This window comes from Xiphias gladius, chromosome 24, assembly GCF_016859285.1.
Source record: "Xiphias gladius isolate SHS-SW01 ecotype Sanya breed wild chromosome 24, ASM1685928v1, whole genome shotgun sequence".
In the NCBI taxonomy this organism is placed as follows: Eukaryota; Metazoa; Chordata; class Actinopteri; order Istiophoriformes; family Xiphiidae; genus Xiphias; species Xiphias gladius.
In genome coordinates this window covers 24,617,501-24,635,193 of record NC_053423.1, presented here as the reverse complement: position 1 = coordinate 24,635,193, position 17,693 = coordinate 24,617,501, and the positions used below count along the sequence as shown (strand labels likewise).

Here is a 17,693-nt window from a genome sequence, read left to right as displayed (position 1 = left end):
AATCACCCGCTGCTGTTTGTGTGCTACACGTGTTCACACATGTGCATGTATGTGTGTGATGGATTTTCTAAACCCAGTAATGGTTTCACTTTTTTTTTCTAAAAATTGTACTGTTATAAGCTTGTTGTTCTATATCTTGAATGGAGGCACACACACACACACATTCACACTCACCCGTTTAAGTAAAGGCAAATAAACAAAATGCACTAACCAGTCAACACGATATGATTTCAACAATTTGATAGAAGATTCTAGGGTGAAAACACGATCCGATAAACCTGCAAGGGGGCATGACCGTGATCTCTTTTCCAAGAGAGACCCATATACAGACACAGAAAATTCAAACGCTAGAGTTTGGATAGGGACGGCAGGGTGGACGCGCTTATGTTGTATCCTTGAGAGCAGCGCAGATTTTGTATTTATGTTCGAGATATCTGAACTGTACCAAAAGCAGACTGTAGATTTACAACACCCAGTTAGTACAAACAATTGGGAATGGCAGAGGTAATGTGGTTCATATATATAGAGAACAACAGTGTGGGACAGCTACACTATTACTTTTAGAGCGCCTGATTTAAAAAACGTTAATGGACTGTTCATCTGGTTCCAACCAGGATAGTTTTCCCAGTAAAATATTATGATCAGCAGAATAAAAAGCTTTAGATAAGCCTCTAAAAACTGCAGCCCAGCGTGGAGCATTGTCCGCCGCATCAACGATACCAATTAGTCCAGCGAATGCAGCTGTTGTTGTGGCATCGTCTAAATCCTGAACGCTGAGGCTGTGAATATGTTTTTTATATCTAGAGCCAATCGCAGTTGTTTGATTCCCAGGAACAATTTTGAAATTGGATGAAAGTTAGTCAAGTCACTGGTATCTCCCACCTCAGGGCGGGTTATAGTAGAAAAGAGCCGGTTCGTTTGACCCCATCAGAAATCAAAACTGTTTGTAGTTTTTCCAAATGGTCTCACCCGTAATAGACGCGACGATTTAAATATGGGGAAACCGCTGCACATTTTCTTACACGCTCTCCTGGATGGCATTCGAAAAGTTACGGGATAGAAATAGTTGTACCAAAATAAAAAAGAGAGCAAAGTCCAGACCCAGCGTTCTTCCTCACCTCCACACCGCTGACCAATCACTGAGTGAACTGGGTGTGGATGTCATATCGTTGGTTTCGGAAAGTTACAGAAATGGTCAGAAACCCGAGGCAGTTGGCCATTAACCTATTTAGTCATCCAGCCTTGTCTGAAAGTTTCCCAGCATATTAGGTTGGATATAAAAGAGACATTCAGATGGTTTCATCTGCCTTGTAGGAAAGTTGGTCCAACCTACCTTCAAAGTTTGAACGTTTTAACATGAGGAGTTTCTCATCAGGTTATAAAATAATTTAGACCATCATGGGTGGGACCCTGAAACTGTCAACCGGAAAAACCAAGATGAAGATCACTACACCAAAACCATGCGATGTGATAAAATAATGACCTTGTCTGTGTCATTTCATTTCATCAGCTCCAGGTCCGTTATTTCTCTTACTGCTAACGAACACTGGTCACCTCTATCCATCGTCATCCGTTATTCCATACATTTTTAAGTGTATTTGTAGTCAGTTCAACCCACGCTGATGTTATTTTCACAAGTTAAAGTTTGCTGGTAATGTGACAATGTTGACATGTTTACCAACAGTTCAATCCATAGTTTTGCACTGATTTGAAGGGGCCAGGACCAGTAGTAACTGGCTTATCCGTCTAATGCTAGCATGGATGTGAAAGAGCTCTGTGTCTCCACGTCTGCCCAGTCTGGCAGGCAGCTGATTGGTGGAGACAGCATGGGTTTTTATATGGCTCCATCTGTACTGTGTGTGTGAGTGTGTGTTTTACCTACACGTCTGCCTGAAGGACCAAGGTGGGGGATATCAGTCACGTCGACCGTCCGCTGGCCGCTGCAGCTCGTTGTGTTTCAGTGGAAACTGTGAGTCAGAGGACCGGCTCTCTGTGTGGCCGACATGTGCCCATCTCACCCACCGAGCGTACTGAACGTTGCCCTGCATCACAGCCATGCACCGGAGAGCGTGCATCTGTGGTATGCTCATCTGCATTTGTAGGATCTGGAACTGGATTTTTACAACCTGAAGTATTTGAGCCTCGGGCTTCCTCTCCAGATTTCTGAGGATTTTTCCACAGGTTTTTCAATTAAAGCAGAAACAGCAAATTCCCTGATTCACAAGAACATAAAAAGGCTTAAAATTTAATTCTATGGCACAAATTACGTCCAATAATATCTAAACTATTGCAATTCTGTTAAATAAACTGCACTTGTTATTTAAATATGTAACAAAATGTTGATTTGTATCCGTATAATATTCTGATATTTGGACTCCAGAGGTACATGGAACTATAAAATTGCCAAAATTATTTAATATCTAACAGTGGTGAATAAGTAACTAAGTACATTTACTCAAATGCTATACTTGAGTATAATTAAGAGGTACTTGTACTTTACTTGAGTATTTCAATTTGATGTTACTTTCTGCTCCTGCTCTACTACATTTCGGAGAAAAACGCTGTGCTTTTTACTCCACTACAATTATTCAGCAGTCATAGTTGCTAGTTAGTTTGCAAGTTAAGAATTTACCCAACGATACAAAAAGCAGGGATTGTAGAGGCTTTTTTTTCCCCACACCACAACACAGATGGCTGGAGAACACGACACAAAGCAGTCATGTCGCCGGAAGATCATTCAGCTGTGGCCGTTCTCGAGCTTCTTTTAACTGCAGCAACTACAGTCTTAAATAATAATAATGAGAAAAGTGAGAGAGGGTACAAGTTCTGCGTATCTGTGTTTGAGACGCTCTGGGCGTCAGAAAATGGCACCTTGTGAGGTTGACGTACCAGCTGCAGCCTTCATCTGGCGTGTGCGTCTGTTGAGCTGATTCCAGTTGGAATTCCAGTTGACGTGTTGGCTGTGTTTATTTTGGAAAGACGTGAAAGGTGTTACAGTGCACGTCCCATAAAGCTGACACAGGATTCCTCTCTGTCGCTGTCAAACTGGCGGTTTTATGGAGCGACGGCGGCGACCCCCGTTACACGGCGATGAATTCCTTCCAGGGGCCTCGGACCTTCCCACCAGCTGGAGGTTGTCGAGGTCAGGTCCTGCACAAACGGTTGCAAAACAGTAGAAGATTCTCATATTGGAGATTGTAAACTGTGTTGCACTACGTGACAAACTTAAGATGCTCTTTCTATATTGGAGTTTTAGTCATAGAAGTTTTTTCTTGGAGGCAAAATTAAAGCGGAGTTTTGATTGGTCCTGAAATGACATGCATTCGGTTTAAATCCAGGCCCAAAACAAAAACAGAAAAGTCCCAAATTTTACCGTCATATACAAGTGTCAGCCCAGATAAAGACTTTCTCAAAACGTCGGCTGCAGCGAAGCTACAAGTCTGTGACGCCTTTTGTCAATGGGACACAAGTGTCATATGGTGAACACCAACGTTTTCAGTGTCATACCGCAGCAGATTGTAGCACCATCATCATTCGAAGAAACGTGTGGTCACTGCTGACGGAGGTTTCATACGTCAGTCTTCTCCTCCGTCCTTGACCCAATGCTAATTTCAGGACAGTTTTCTTTTATTCTTCCTTAAGGAATTATTCATTTTGATTAATCAGTGGATTATTTAGCCCCAAGTAAAGCTACAGTAAGACACAGAGCCCAGTCTCATTATTTGCTTATTTTGTCCAGTCAACAGTAAAAAAAAAAAAATGAAGTGAGAAGCAGAAAATTCCGGTTGGGCTCATCACAAACTGACAGCATCGTATGACTCTTAGTATGTGCAGTGTAAAGTATATAAGCCATAGACAACATCCTGCAGGGAGACAGTCTGTGAATGAACCAAATCTATAAACCTCTCCCAGATTTTTCTCCCAATTTTGCTTTTATCTTCCAATAGCTGACAAAACTCAGCACAACAATATGCAGGAGTTTTTTATTCTTATTTTTTGTTACTTCAGTGTTTCTGCTGTGTTTGTCCAATCTACTCCAAACTCATACTACCATGCATTTCAAATTTGATTTTAACACAGGAAAGGTGAAAATGTTGTTATTTAAAACAGTGGTAAGGCAGACAGAGGTGTAAAGCTCAGCATAATAGAATTCTTTCATTTTTGGTTGCTCTTTTGTGCCAAATATCAACTCTATGATTTGGAGGTCTGGATTTTATCGGTAGGCTAATAGGTGTAATGTCACAACTCTCGAAACTGACTCAACCACTGGGTGGCATGAACCTTTCAGTTCTTCCCACTGAAGGGTTCAGGGGAAGTGGCTATTTACTGCCCTTTATCGAGGGCTGGAAATTAACCAGACGTGCATTTGCTAAACCAAGCAGTTTGCCTTCATCCTTTAAGCCTTCTGTCTCGTGAAACCAAACACGGTGTTCGCAAACACTTCTGATTGAGCATGAATCTCACTTCCGTGCGGCTTGTCAGAGTTTGCGTTCCAGGGTGGAATGGGCTTGCTGCTGCCCCCTGTGGCCGGTGGGGGAAAAAACCACCCACTGAAACTGCAGTTCTAACAAACCATCGGGTACCAGAGGGTGTTTCCTGGCCTCCGGCCTCAGGGGAGGATGAATGAGCCCATTATCTCTCGACCCAACTGAATGAGAAGATGACGCCACATTCAAGAACTTACTTGGACAACCTGCAACAAGGGCTTTATGCTTTATGTGAAGTGTTTTCATGTACGTGTTAAATAGCAGCCCACAGCTGCTTCCCTGAGCTTTTCAGTGGGATCTGGAGACAGTCTGAAATGGGGCTAGGGGCTTGGCATACTGGTTCCAGGAATTCGCTGGTGAGGTCTGTTTACCTCTAGGACCCTTTGGAAATCTTTTATCTGTAACCTTATGTTGAAATGTGCCACATTCTGTGGAAACTGTAACATCATTTATATCACGCTGTAAAGTGTACGCATCTGCGCTGTATCAGTGTACAGAGTCACCATCCGTGTGCAGGACTTGAATCAGAAACTTGCTGTGCAGGTTCTGGTTGATGTACAAACATCGTCCTGTGTCTTTTAAAATCCCTGAGTGGGACCCTCTCAGTGTCAGTCAACAGAGGAACACACCATCAGAGGTTTGGCAGGTAGAACAGATGAGTTATACGTATTTCTGTGTGTTCGTTTTCGCTTTGCGGGGCCTTTTCTGTGTTGCGTTCGGGGGGGAGAGAGCAGGCGTGCAGCCAGACGGACAGACAGGTCCTGGACGGGCCTGTTGTACATGAGCCACGCACACTAATGAAAATCTGATCCCCCCCTGATGTAATGCTGCAGTCAGTGTGTATTGGATCCGTACGGAGTTCGGGGAGCGAGCTGGATCCCCCCGTCTCTAATAGACTCTCAGTCGGGACAGTCGTATTTCACACCAGCTGCAGTGTGAGGGACACAACACGGACCCTCACACACACACACACACGCACACACACACGCATATATACACACGTGAGGAGAGAGATGCGTGTACATGCATGCGTGTTGTCTGTGAGGGGACATAGCGTGTGCTTGCATGTGTGCGTTTTTTATTTAACGAAAACTGAAGGCAGATCATTTTAACCTGAAAAAAAAAAACAGGTTTAAATGGAATCCCAGTAGCAGGATCAATCCAAGCAAATCTTTGTGTCCAGTTCAACTTGAGTAATAACAAACAGTCCAGCATAGATTATCAGCCGTGTGTCACCGTCTACTTTTATTTAACACGGTAACTCGGTATGGAATAACATGACTTTTAGACACAGTTAGCAGTAAGGTACATACGCATCTTTTGAATAAACTGTTTATCGTCTGATTTGCAACCAAGCTGGCAGGCTTGCTGAGTAAGTTATCAAGAGAGTTTAATTATAATGCTGAGTGAGTCACGTGTTTGATTAGTGCTGAGTGTTTGAAGTGATACTGGTTAGATTGAACTTAACAGGAGGTAACAGTGCGTTCAGCTCCTCTCACAGACAGTGGAAACTGTGAGACTGAAAGTCTCGTACCGTGCCGCTCAGATGTGGTATCGTGGTTGAGGTGAGAAGAGGCTGTAACTCACTTAACCGCCGGCGGTTCCCATGACGGAGCCAAACGCAGAGCGAGGACTGTGCAGCACAGGGGAAGCTTTTCAGTTTCATACGACCCGTGGTGAGAGGTAAAAACCGCTGTGATTACTGTAACTGAGGGCTCTGTCTAATGTCTGGGAACGGCCACTCGCTCGGCACAGACCGGCCACCTACTAATATCCCACTTCAAACTGACTTCAGCTCAGTTTGAACCCACCCACGGTTCAGAGCTTCCGTGCACGGAGAGTCAGGAACCAGAAGACCTTATACAGGCCAAATAATTAAACAAAGACTCACTCAAGTATTCCCTGATAACGATGCATTTTTGGAGATGTATTATTTATTTATCTTTTATTCGTAAAACCTCATTCAGCTGCATTACATTTCTTGTCTCTTTTTAGTTGGAAGGACTTTTATGTCGGTCGTTCCACGACCGCTTTGTTCCAGACTCAAATGTCTTTACAGCTGTTGTGATAAAATTTCTTCCAGTTCTTCATGTTTCCCCCGGAATTAATTGTAATAAAAATGGTTAACATAATGCCCGCTAACGTCAGCGTGTTAGCCTTGTCATTGTGAGCCTGTTAACATGCTGAGGTCAGCACTTAGCCCGAAGCACCGCTGTCCTTAAACCCCTGAAATCTTAAGCATTTCTCAATCAATCACAGTTAAAGTTTGGTAATTAAACATTCATAGTTATCATTTATTAAGAGTTTAAGTTTATGTTTGAGTTTTTAAGAGTTTGAGCAGCACTCATTAACTACACTATTTGTTGTTAAAAAGAAAACATCAAACCAATTGTCCATTTTTTTTATTTTTTAAAGCAAAGGCTAAATCTTTGATCAGATGTCCAGATAAGGCCGAAGTCCTTTATTGTCCTCGTGTCAAGCACAACTGGAAAGAGTGACTTTCTCTTTCCAACAAATCCACGCGAGTCCATTTAGACCTTTTTAAATTTATCATTCATTGTGTCAAGCTTAGTCCCTCGTGACCACTGGCAGTCACATGGGAACACAACGTTCCACTGTGACCCAGGTTCCTTACACAAGAAAAGTGCAGGAAGTGTCTGAAGTACAGACCTGTCTCCACCAGACAGACCTGACCATCAGCCTCCTCTAAGACACATGTATAAAAAGACACAGGCCTCAACCTTACTGCAGTGCATGCTGGGACGAACATGTGAATAAGCTGACAATGTTTCTAAACAACTTAATTTGATGAGTTAAGTTGATAATCCATTGGACGCTGAGTCACATAAACTCATGATTTCAAGTTCGGAAAATGACCAATTTAGACTTTGAAACGAACGACCTTGTCTTATTACCCACAACTGATAGTAAAAGTGTATTCAACGTAACTTACCGTGAGATTTCGCACTACCGAGGATGAAGTAAGCTCTGAGTGAAAGTCGGTTTTCCTGCACAAGTCAGCAGAACAGGTTGAGATTCAAGGTTCTCAGGAATCAGTCACTTCCGTAGAAACGGGGGACGCCACCAGCCAGCTGAGTTACCTCTGACACCCTGATGAGAGAGAAATTCGGGATTTCCCCGTCATGTCATTCCTCAGCCCTTCTCCTCTCCTTCAAGTAACGGAACCGACGCAGGGTGGCCTGTACAGTTTCCTTAAGAGTAAATGAGCCTGACGTGCGATGGCTGACTAATGCTACAACCTCCCACCTGCTTCGGCATCGCGCGCACAGACACACACACTGCGCACACAGAGCAACATAAGGAGAATAGTTTGATAGCCTGTTTTATGTGTACAACGTGGCCCACAGGACATAGAAACGAGCTGTTTATAATGTGTGCGAACCGTGCCCGTACAGTCTGCGATCACACACGCGGAGTCTTGATTGCTAAATTTGGCTGCACGCAAACGTTTGTCGAAGGCAGGGGGGCCGGCAGATTTGGCTCAAAATGAAACAAGTCTAACAGATTCTTTCCTTCCTCTGTCTCTTCTGAGTCTTTCTGTTCTGACAGAGTCGACACATCACAGGGGTTTGACTTTGCCTCCAACAGGACTCTGGTGGTCCGGGCTGGGGTTGAAACAAGTTTTAGGTTTGTCATTTGGTGGTGGTTAGCAGAAGGGAAAAAAATATTACTGGCCAAGAGGCTCAACAGCACATTCAATAGCTTTGAGTTTGAGAATGACGTGGTTCACATGGACTTTGCTTCAGCTGCAACCTTTGGTTCAGTGTGTTTGATGCGTAGGATTATTTTCTTCATTTTCTAAGGCAAAAGGACCTGCTGTATGACCTACTACATTTAATCAGATGTCTAAAAAAGCTAACAAGATCTGTTGGTGAGGTTTTATAGCATTTTCAGACACTGACATTGATCCCTGTTAATTTTTCTCAATACCCGAAACCCAAACCCTGAAGCCTCACGGACTTAATTAAAGTCACCTGATTAGTGATCGAGTGCGAGAGGCTGCAGGGGCTCGAAGTGGTGTGAATAGGAATGGGGCAGCACTTTGTGACATATCACGTTACCTTGACGATGCCAAAACATGTTTCATACTGTTGTGGGTTTGGGACTTTTCATTTTACGTTTTTCTACTTTCTTCACGGCCGAAGCACTTAAAGGACCAACTGCCTGATTCGAACGTCATCCGGGCTCAATTTACCCGTTTTGGTCAGAACAGCATCATTACGTAAGATGTTTGTTTACCTTTTTTTAAAAACGCTTTCAGGTCTCTCCCGGTAACTCCGTGTTTAATGTCGCAACACCATGAAATGTGGGTAAAGTCTGCAGAAATGTGGACTTAGGGCTGAAAAGGTCTGCGAGCGATGATTTGACCGGGGGACAGTCCTAAGCCCTGAGGGACTTAGCAGGAACGCGCCGGACATTGGGACTGGGCCTCGGTCTCTGCCTTCACCCGCATCCTCACTTCCTCGGGCCCCTGGTGTTCTCTGGAAATTTCTATGAACTTCCATTCCCCATCCAGCCACCATATGTCGCCATATGTTTCCCTCCATTCCTGGTCACCTGACCTTCTGACGCCGCCCACTCACACACCTGTTCCCAGTTTTCCCATCAGCTCTCCCACTGTTTAAACCGGCGTGTTTCACCAGCTCCGGGCCAGATCGTCAGGCTCTTCGTGTTCACTGTGGCCTCCTGCTGCGGCTTGTTTGGTTTTTTTTCCCCTTGATTCTGTTCGTGAACCCGATCCTGTTGGCTCAGCTGTGCCTGTTTGCCTCCCGGCCTGGTCAACTGTAAGTTTTGGTGATTCTGGGTTATTAAATTCACTTCACTGCACCTGCCTGCCTGTGCGTCTGCGTTTTGGTCCTTTTTCCTGTCGTCCCTTCACCCCCATGACAGACATCAAGAAAGAGAGGAAAATTGAAGTCACTTCCACACTTGTTTGTTTCTTTGGGTCCAGACCAGGACAAAAAAAACCCCGTTCTTCCTCTTAGGTCTGGTCCGATTTGTGCTTACACTGATTTATTACAAACAAGCCAAAAGGTGTAAACATGAACCGACAGGTTATTGGAAAGTCATCCTGCATCATGGGCGCAATCTGGACCCAATCAAGTTTATTTTGGCTGAGAACCTGAACCATCCTTCACATACCTCTGCTCTGTGTTTATATTTCTTCTTGTGTCACAGTCACAAAGACTCCGAATGGTCCTCATATGTCAGAAAAGACAAACAGGTTGAAACAGGACCAAAAAAAAAGAGGCGACTTGTATCATAATATGACCGAGGACCGGGGAATAACTTCTTTGTGCTCACTGTTTCACTCACTCTTGTGCGTATAAAATATCCATACCTTTGCATGTGTAAATTCATGTATTCTTCTCATGTGCGCACACATACGTGAGCACACGTATTCACGTATTTCCTGTCTCTGTGGACTTGATCATTGCCAGCATCCGTCCGTGTTTGCGTAGCTCCCGGTTAGTCCAGGAAAGCCTCATCTCCCCCCATGAGAAGCAGCAGTTAAGCTTGTGAGACGGCTGGAGTTGAACCGGCAACCTCCTCCCTCCCTTCCCTTTAACCAACCCACAACCCTTGTCAACTCTGCGTACGACAAAAATACGAACGGAGGGCGTCGGGGCAGGCGGGGCACCCAGTGGCTGCCATACCGGAGGCCTTCAGCTCTTGAGCCGTGTTGGCAGCATTTCTAAACTAACAACTTAATTTGAAATAAAAATGATAAACGACTGAAACGCCAAATAAATCTTGCGTTTGAATGTCAGCAAAAAATGTCGAGCTTGTTAGCTTCCTAACTAGGCTCAGTGCATGAAATATACAAACTGTTCCCGAAACTACTAGAGCAATATACAGTATTCATACTTACAATAAGTAAATAGTATTACGTAGTGCTTCTGCATCTTTGTATGGTAGGCAGGTCCTAAACTTGGATGCTTGTTTGCTAGTGATCTAACCAGTGTTGCCAAAAAGCGGCTCAGTCATCGTAAAAGTAGACCAGATTTTATTTTTTCTTTCAGGAGAGCGTTTAATTTGTCCGTCTGATGTATATGCAGAAAGAGAGAGAAAATATGAGCCACTCTCCGAGTCCCTACTGCACACAATAATCCTTTTTTTATGTCAATGTGCTCAGCGTGACTTTTCCAGATGGTTTCCTGTGTTCTGTACAGCCTCCTGTGGTAATTCACTGTAGTTTGTTGCTATGTTGTGTCACAAGCTGTGGATCAGATTCGGACAGCCTCTGCAGCGTGGACATAATACATTTCAAATCCAGCTTTCAACCAACAGCAGCACTTGAACGGTGTCGTGAGTGACGACGATGTAGTTATCTAGAAACCGTCATAATATCACATCATGATGCTGTCAAAATGTGATTTATCATGTTTTTGCATAAAGTGTAACTGTAAGGGTTTGGTTTTACCTTTTATAAATACATTGTCTGCATTGGTTTAGCTCTAAAATCACACTGAAAAAAGTGTGAGAGGCAGCACTGCAGCCTCTCACAAAACTTAAATGAGGCAAATACCATCAATCTGTCCCTCAGCCCTTGAAATCTGACTTCCAATATTGTTGAAATGAAATGGAAATATTGACGGTATTTACATCATTTCCCATTGTTGTTTTTAATGACCTGAACGCCAAAAAAAAGGCCTGCCAGGGGGAAGTCGAATGCCTGTCCAAGAAGTTTTCTCTGGCTACAGGGGTTGAGAGACAGCAGGCATTTGAAACGGTCATTTCTAAAGGCCAAAAGGCAGAAAAAAATCATCAGGGCTGCTGCTTTGTTGTGTTGATTATTTTTTCCAATTATTGGAAACTACAGCTAAAGATAAGACAGTTCACTTTATCTCAGGAGCCAACAAACAAATCTACCTTTTTTAACTGAGAATGATCCTGAGACCTTTAGATACGGGCTCAGCCAAACTGTCTGTTCAATGATTTTTTTCTCTCTGCTAGTTATTATTCAGAAATAATTTATTCACAGATGCTGATGAAGTAGACTTACGTGATTGCAGCTGCAAACCCCTCAAATGATCTTAAAAAAGTCAAATACTGTAACTTGCTCATAAAACAGAGATCCACACTTGGTTTTTGAAGTCTGAGTGAAACCAGAGAGACCAGACTTTGTCATTTGTTGGTCAAGAACTGACTGGAAGCACAGTGGAAAAAATAAATAAACGACCCACACTGGAAATGGCTGTTTCCTGGTTACACACAAACTTTATCTGTCAGAGTTACTGACAGAACAATCGAGACGTAGGTGTCGACTTCAATTAGCATTTTCCAGCTTTACTAGATCCATGCTCCCGTTATTTTCTGGCCAAGCTCTCGCTCTGTTTTACACTCGCACAGCCTCAACTTGGCCTGGCTCATATGGTACAATTAGCCTTCACTCTATCACGCATGTGTTCTTGGTTTCTGAGGCATTTCAGTCGTTTCGGGGCTCCCTTGGAGACCATGAAAGCCCTGCTGAATGGTCTGCAAGGGCAGACTAAAAGCTTTTGAGCTCAGTAGTTAAAAACTGTAGTTAAGGTGATTAGCTCTACTCTCTGAAACACACAAGGAGAACACACGAATTCTCCCAGACACAGGGAAAAAGACATCTCTTCATGCAGCGTCAATGCTAGTTCTTACAGTAAAATAACACATACAATATATACATAGTAAAACACATATATATAAATGACTGTCTTATAGAGAGCCACCAGAACAGCTTTGATGCCCCGTGGAATTGATTCTCCAAGTCTCTGAACTCTGCTGGAGGGATGGACACCATCCTTCCCAAAGGTATTCCCTCATTCGGTGTTTAGATGCTGGTGGTGGAGAGCGCTGCCTCACACGTCGGTCCAAAATCTCCCATTGGTCTTCAACCGGGTTGAGATCTGGAGACTGTGAAGGCCAGAGCACATGATTCACATCATTTTCACACTCATCAAACCCTTCGGTGACCCCCTCCGGATGGAGGCATCGTCATCCTGTTTGTCTGCTCGTTTTCCAGCTTTTTCCTGCCGCATTTTCCATTCCTGCAGCGTCGACGTGTCCTGTCAGAAGGCCAGCGAGTCGTTCTGGATCACAGCGACGAAGGTAGTGGATTCAAAAGCGGGGTTCACTTATGCATCTGAAGACCAGATTTCCGCCATGAAAAGTTATCTCTACATACATTTTTTTCTTTTTTTTTTTTTACTTTAATAGGAAAAATTTGCTGCACGAACATTTGAACAACTGACCCCGATTAGCCCTCGATGGGCAACTGTTTATTCTATATTTGAAGAGCTTGGAAAGCTTATTGTCTAATCTTTATGTCTTATCCCCTTCAGCAGTCCTGCTGCAGATCGAACCTCAGCTTTTCAGAAGTTCTCAGCACCGGTGAGATTCTGACATTTTCACACTTACTTTTAGATTCTGAATTAGTTATGCCCTTGCAGTAAACACTCCAGTTCAAACATTACATTTTGGAAAAAACTTTGATGATTGTCAAAATGCAAATGTTTCTCTAAAAGAGGTGAGTTTTGTATTTATTTTGAAGGACAAAAATGTAGAATGACTGCATAAAAATTTATTATAGATTATAGATTATATAGATTATAGATTATATTATAAATATTATCATTTTATGTTCACTTTGTTTTATATAGCACAATCTAATAAACTTGTTTTAACTGTAAGTCTCTTAAATGTATGGAAACAAATATGTACATATTAGAACCTTTTGTACATCAACTGTAATATCCTCAGTTTTATTATATTTTGCTTTTCAGTTTTTTGTAGTTATCTTTTGTTAGACACTAATATTTATCTGTTAAGTCTGCTACTCATATTGTGGTATTGACTTCCCTCTTTTTGATTATACGAACATCAGTGTTCAATAAAAGGAGTCTTTCACACCTACAGCCCACACAACATGGGAATAATATCTGGGATGTTGAATTCATTAATGAAAACCTACGCTCCACATCTGGGCTGACGCCAGAGTAGTACTTGGAGGTTTTAAAAAAAAAGGGTCATACTTGTTTAATACTTGTTTGTTTTATTAACTTTTTTTTTTAGATATTTTTAGGTTTTGCTGCATGTATATTGAAAGTTTTGCACTCGTGTTTTCAATTTTAGAAAATCCACGCGGTATTTTAAAGTGTAAAAGTGGTGTATATAATGGAGCTTAGTGAGTGGTGGAGGTATGCAGAGTGTCGTGCCAGCCACTGTCTTATGAGCAGCCGGGAGAGAAGCCCAGGGGAGCAGAGAGATTTAGTGCACTCTGGAGGTCTGTCAGGCTTTAGGGTAGTAAAGGTAGTAAAGTTGATAGTAAAGTTGATCGACCTTCGGCCCCTGATCATTGAGCCTGAAACCACCACAGTCTGTATCTCGCGCTGCAGTGTGACAGAGGCTGACAGAGCTGTGTTTAACCTGCGAGATAATGCCAGATAAATTGTAATCCACGTGGAGTCCTGTGGACCCTGCATTTCTGACAAAGGTGTAAGAAAATGCCTGTTTAAAGAGGGAAAAGCAAGTTGTTGAGAAAACGACTCGAACCAAGACAGAAGGAGGAGTTTTAGGTTGCAGAGGTCAGGCAGAGTTTAGGGTCGAGTAGTAAAATTGATGGTTAATAAACTTGATTGGCTTCAGCTCACAACTAACAGGTTCGGAAAGTACCATAGACTCCTGTGGTTGGCTTCAGGTTTACCTACTACATTCACAACATAGTTATGCTGATCCTCCCAGCTCAGCAGATATTTTAACAATATACATAGATTTTTTATTTTACACTTTTAAATGTCTCTTTTGTGAAGCTAAATTCACGTCAGCAATGATCCACGGCGATTTGTGCTGTTATAAAGTAGTAACATGTGTCACAGAGTGCATTATTTTTCTTAATCACACAGATCTGAGTACATTATTCCTCTCCATTAATTGTATTTTTTTTTTTTAATGTATATTTTAGAATAAAAATCCTACAAAAATGGCAAATTAGTGTTGGTAGTTACTACTTTACAACTAGTTGTAGCAGTATTCAACTTGGTGAAAATAAAAGTTGTCTTACTTATTCATGACTACAAGATATTAAACAAACCTTATGCCATAATAATGTCACATGTCAGGTACTGTAATTACCAATGTCTGACTTGCAAATAACATCAACATCCAAATCATAGTTACAATAAAACTCAGGTTTTTCTGAAGTATTGTTGTGTATGTTGTGATCTACCTTCTATTGCCAATTAGATTTTTACAAATTTTTTTGAAGTTTATTTCCACGAGATATAAATAATCCATGTCAATTCAGTTTAACAATATCATGCGTTAAAGAAAAATAACTCTGGATACAGGGTGTGTTATTTTACATAACCACACAGATTTGACAGCATTATCCAACTCAAACCACAGTGAGCCAAATATAAATTTGCTATTGTTTATTCATATTTTAGGCTTTTAAATTAAACAATTTTCTTGGTTGTTGAGCCCAATGTATATCTATTTCAGTAGCTTATTTTATGCGATCACTTGCCAAAATGCAAAGATATTCAAGTTGCTACCATGACAAAGAAAAACAAAAAAATCGTCACAATTGGGAAGCTGGAACCAGCAAATGTTTTGCTGTTATGCTTGAAAAATGACTAAAACAATAATAAAATAGTTGAACAAGTCCTCCAACGACCATAGAGGTTGTTCTCCCCACTCTCTGAGGCGAGCAATAGGAGCGTCTCATGAAGTAGTGCCCCTACGGCGGCAGGCGTACCAAACCTCTGCTGTCATGGTTACAATATTAAACACGCAGTTAAGCTTATGGAAAGGTGACGGTTTGGTTCGTTTTAGGCACAAAAACATCTTGGTTAGGTTTAGGGAAAGATCGTGGTTTGCGTTCAAATAAGTACTTCGTTAGGGTTACAGAAGCTTCGTCGTCGTGGTTACAATAATAAACACTCAGGTTGTGGAGCAGTCATAGTGTCATGACTATTGGCTTCAAACTGGAAATGAACAGCGGTCTCCCGTGTCAACAGCACAGAGTCCCGTACTTGGTTGATCCATCCACCCACCCCGTCCTCCTCCCGATGCGGACTGTGTCGCTCTTTATACAGCATCACCTGAATTCCTCCTTTGCTCCCGTAATAATTACTGCCATCGCAAGAGGTGAACTAACAATAAAACTTAACTATGGGTCATAGTAAACTGCTTGCACTGAGGAGGAGAGTCTCAAATAGTTGCAGATAAAGTTTTTTGTCGATTGACTAATCCATTAATCAAGTAATCGTTGCCGCTCCAGTAACTACTGTACCATCTACAACGAATCGTAGTCTAGTAAATAAAGTGTATCGTGTGTGAGGAGTGAAATTAATTCATTGCTTGTGACAAAAACATGACAGCACCAGAACATAGTAAAATCAAAATGACAATACAAGTCCTTACTCAAAAATCTAAAGCCTAATGGTTCAATAATCGTTCAAAAAATTGTCTGCAGTCCTTCTCACCTTCTCACAATCCTCTGGTTGACCTCACCTGAACCACCAAAAGCCTTTCTCTTCCACAGACCCTAGTTCAAAGCCCCAATACTCGGCTTCTGATCTCTGCCTTTGATCAACAGACAGCCCGACCTTTTCAGGTCACTTCACTCACTTTCAACGGGACGGAATTTACTAGAACCTTTTACCTCTGAAAAAGAAGAAAGAGAAGTCAGCCACTGAAGAAATGAGAAAAATACAGTGGATCTTCCCATAGACCATGAGACTAGACAGGAGTCTGCGTGAATGAGATGGTTTGAGACTGGTTTTTTGAACACAATGGGGAACAATATGTGTATACACTCACCGAGCACTTTATTAGGAACACCATGCTAATACTGGGTAGTTCCTTCCTTTGCTCTCAAACAGCCTCAGTTCTTTGTGGCCTGAATTCCACAGGATGTTGGAAACTTTCCTCTGAGATTCTGGTCCATGTTGACAGGGGTGCATCACATCTTTTCTGTTCTACCACATCCCAAAGGGGTTCTACTGGATTCAGATCTGGTGACTGGGGAGGCCACTGAAGTTCACTGAGCTCACCAGTTTGAGATGACTTTTGTTTTGTGACATTGAGCATTATCCTGCTGGAAGTAGCCGTTAGAGGATGGTAAACTGTGGCCATAAAGGGAAGCACATGGTCAGCAACAATACTCAGAGAGGCTGTGGCATTCAGACCACGATTGATTGATATTAAGGCCCAGAGTGAGCCAAGAAAAAACATTCCATACACTATTACACCACCAGCAGCAGCCTGGACTGTTGACACAAGGGAGGTTGTGTCCATGGATTCACGCTGTTGACGCCAAATTCTGTCCCGACCGTTCCTCAGAAGAAATCCAGATCCATCAGACCAGGCTGTGATTTCCAGTCTTCAACTATCTGTTGTTGGTGAGCCTGTGTCCACAGCAGCCTCAGGTTTCTGTTAATGGCAGACAGGACTGGAACCCGGCATGGTCTTGTGTTGTTCATCCTGAGATGCTTTTCTGTTCACCGCAGCGGTCTGAGTTACCGTAGCCTTTCTGTCAGCTCCAACCAGTCTGGCCATTCTCCTCTGACCTCTATCATCAACAGGGCGTTTCCGTCCACTGAACTGCTGCTCACTGGACTTTTCCTGTTTTTCACACCACTTTGAGTACAAGCTCTAGAGACTGATGTGTGTGAAAATCCCAGGGGATCAGCAGTTTAAGAAACACTTAATCCAGCTTGTCTGGCACCAACAATCAAGCCACGGTCAAAGTCCCTGAGATCAAGTTTTTTCCCTCATTCTGATGTTGGATGTGAACATGAACTGAAGCTCCGGACCTGTATCTGCAGGATTTTATGCATTTCACTGCTGCCGCATGATTGGCTGATTGGCTAATTAGATGAATAAGCAGGTTTACAGGTGTTCCTAATAAAGTGCTTTGTAAGCGTAACTGTCCTCGAGCTCAGTTTTTGGTACTTGATCTTTACTTGAGCATTACAATTTTTTTGCTACTTCATAATTCTACTCCGATGACTCTTGTTGGCTCAATGTTGTACTTTTTACTCATTAAACTCTTATAGGGCTTCGGTGTTTGTCCTGTGGTCGGCCCCAACGAGCAGGATCCTCATTTCATCTGATCAGCTTAGACTGAAGGGTCGTCAGGGATGAAAGTGACCTATTTGAGTATGTGTAAATTAGTTATGCTCTTATTTTATGAAAGTGGTGTAC

General features: G+C 42.5%; 1 protein-coding gene across 2 annotated transcripts in view; it reads left to right on the top strand.

The window, feature by feature from the left end:
• Positions 1–12,535: 12,535 nt before the first annotated feature.
• LOC120786209 (tenascin) overlaps positions 12,536–17,693 on the top strand; it is a 56,807-nt gene continuing 51,649 nt past the window's right edge. Inside the window, exons 1-2 of one of the 2 annotated variants that reach the window (XM_040121487.1) lie at positions 12,536–12,593; positions 12,827–12,875. The gene's annotated coding sequence lies outside the window, so the exon portion shown is untranslated. The remainder of the gene's footprint in view (positions 12,594–12,826; positions 12,876–17,693) is intronic. The other variant, XM_040121489.1, reaches the window with a different exon arrangement.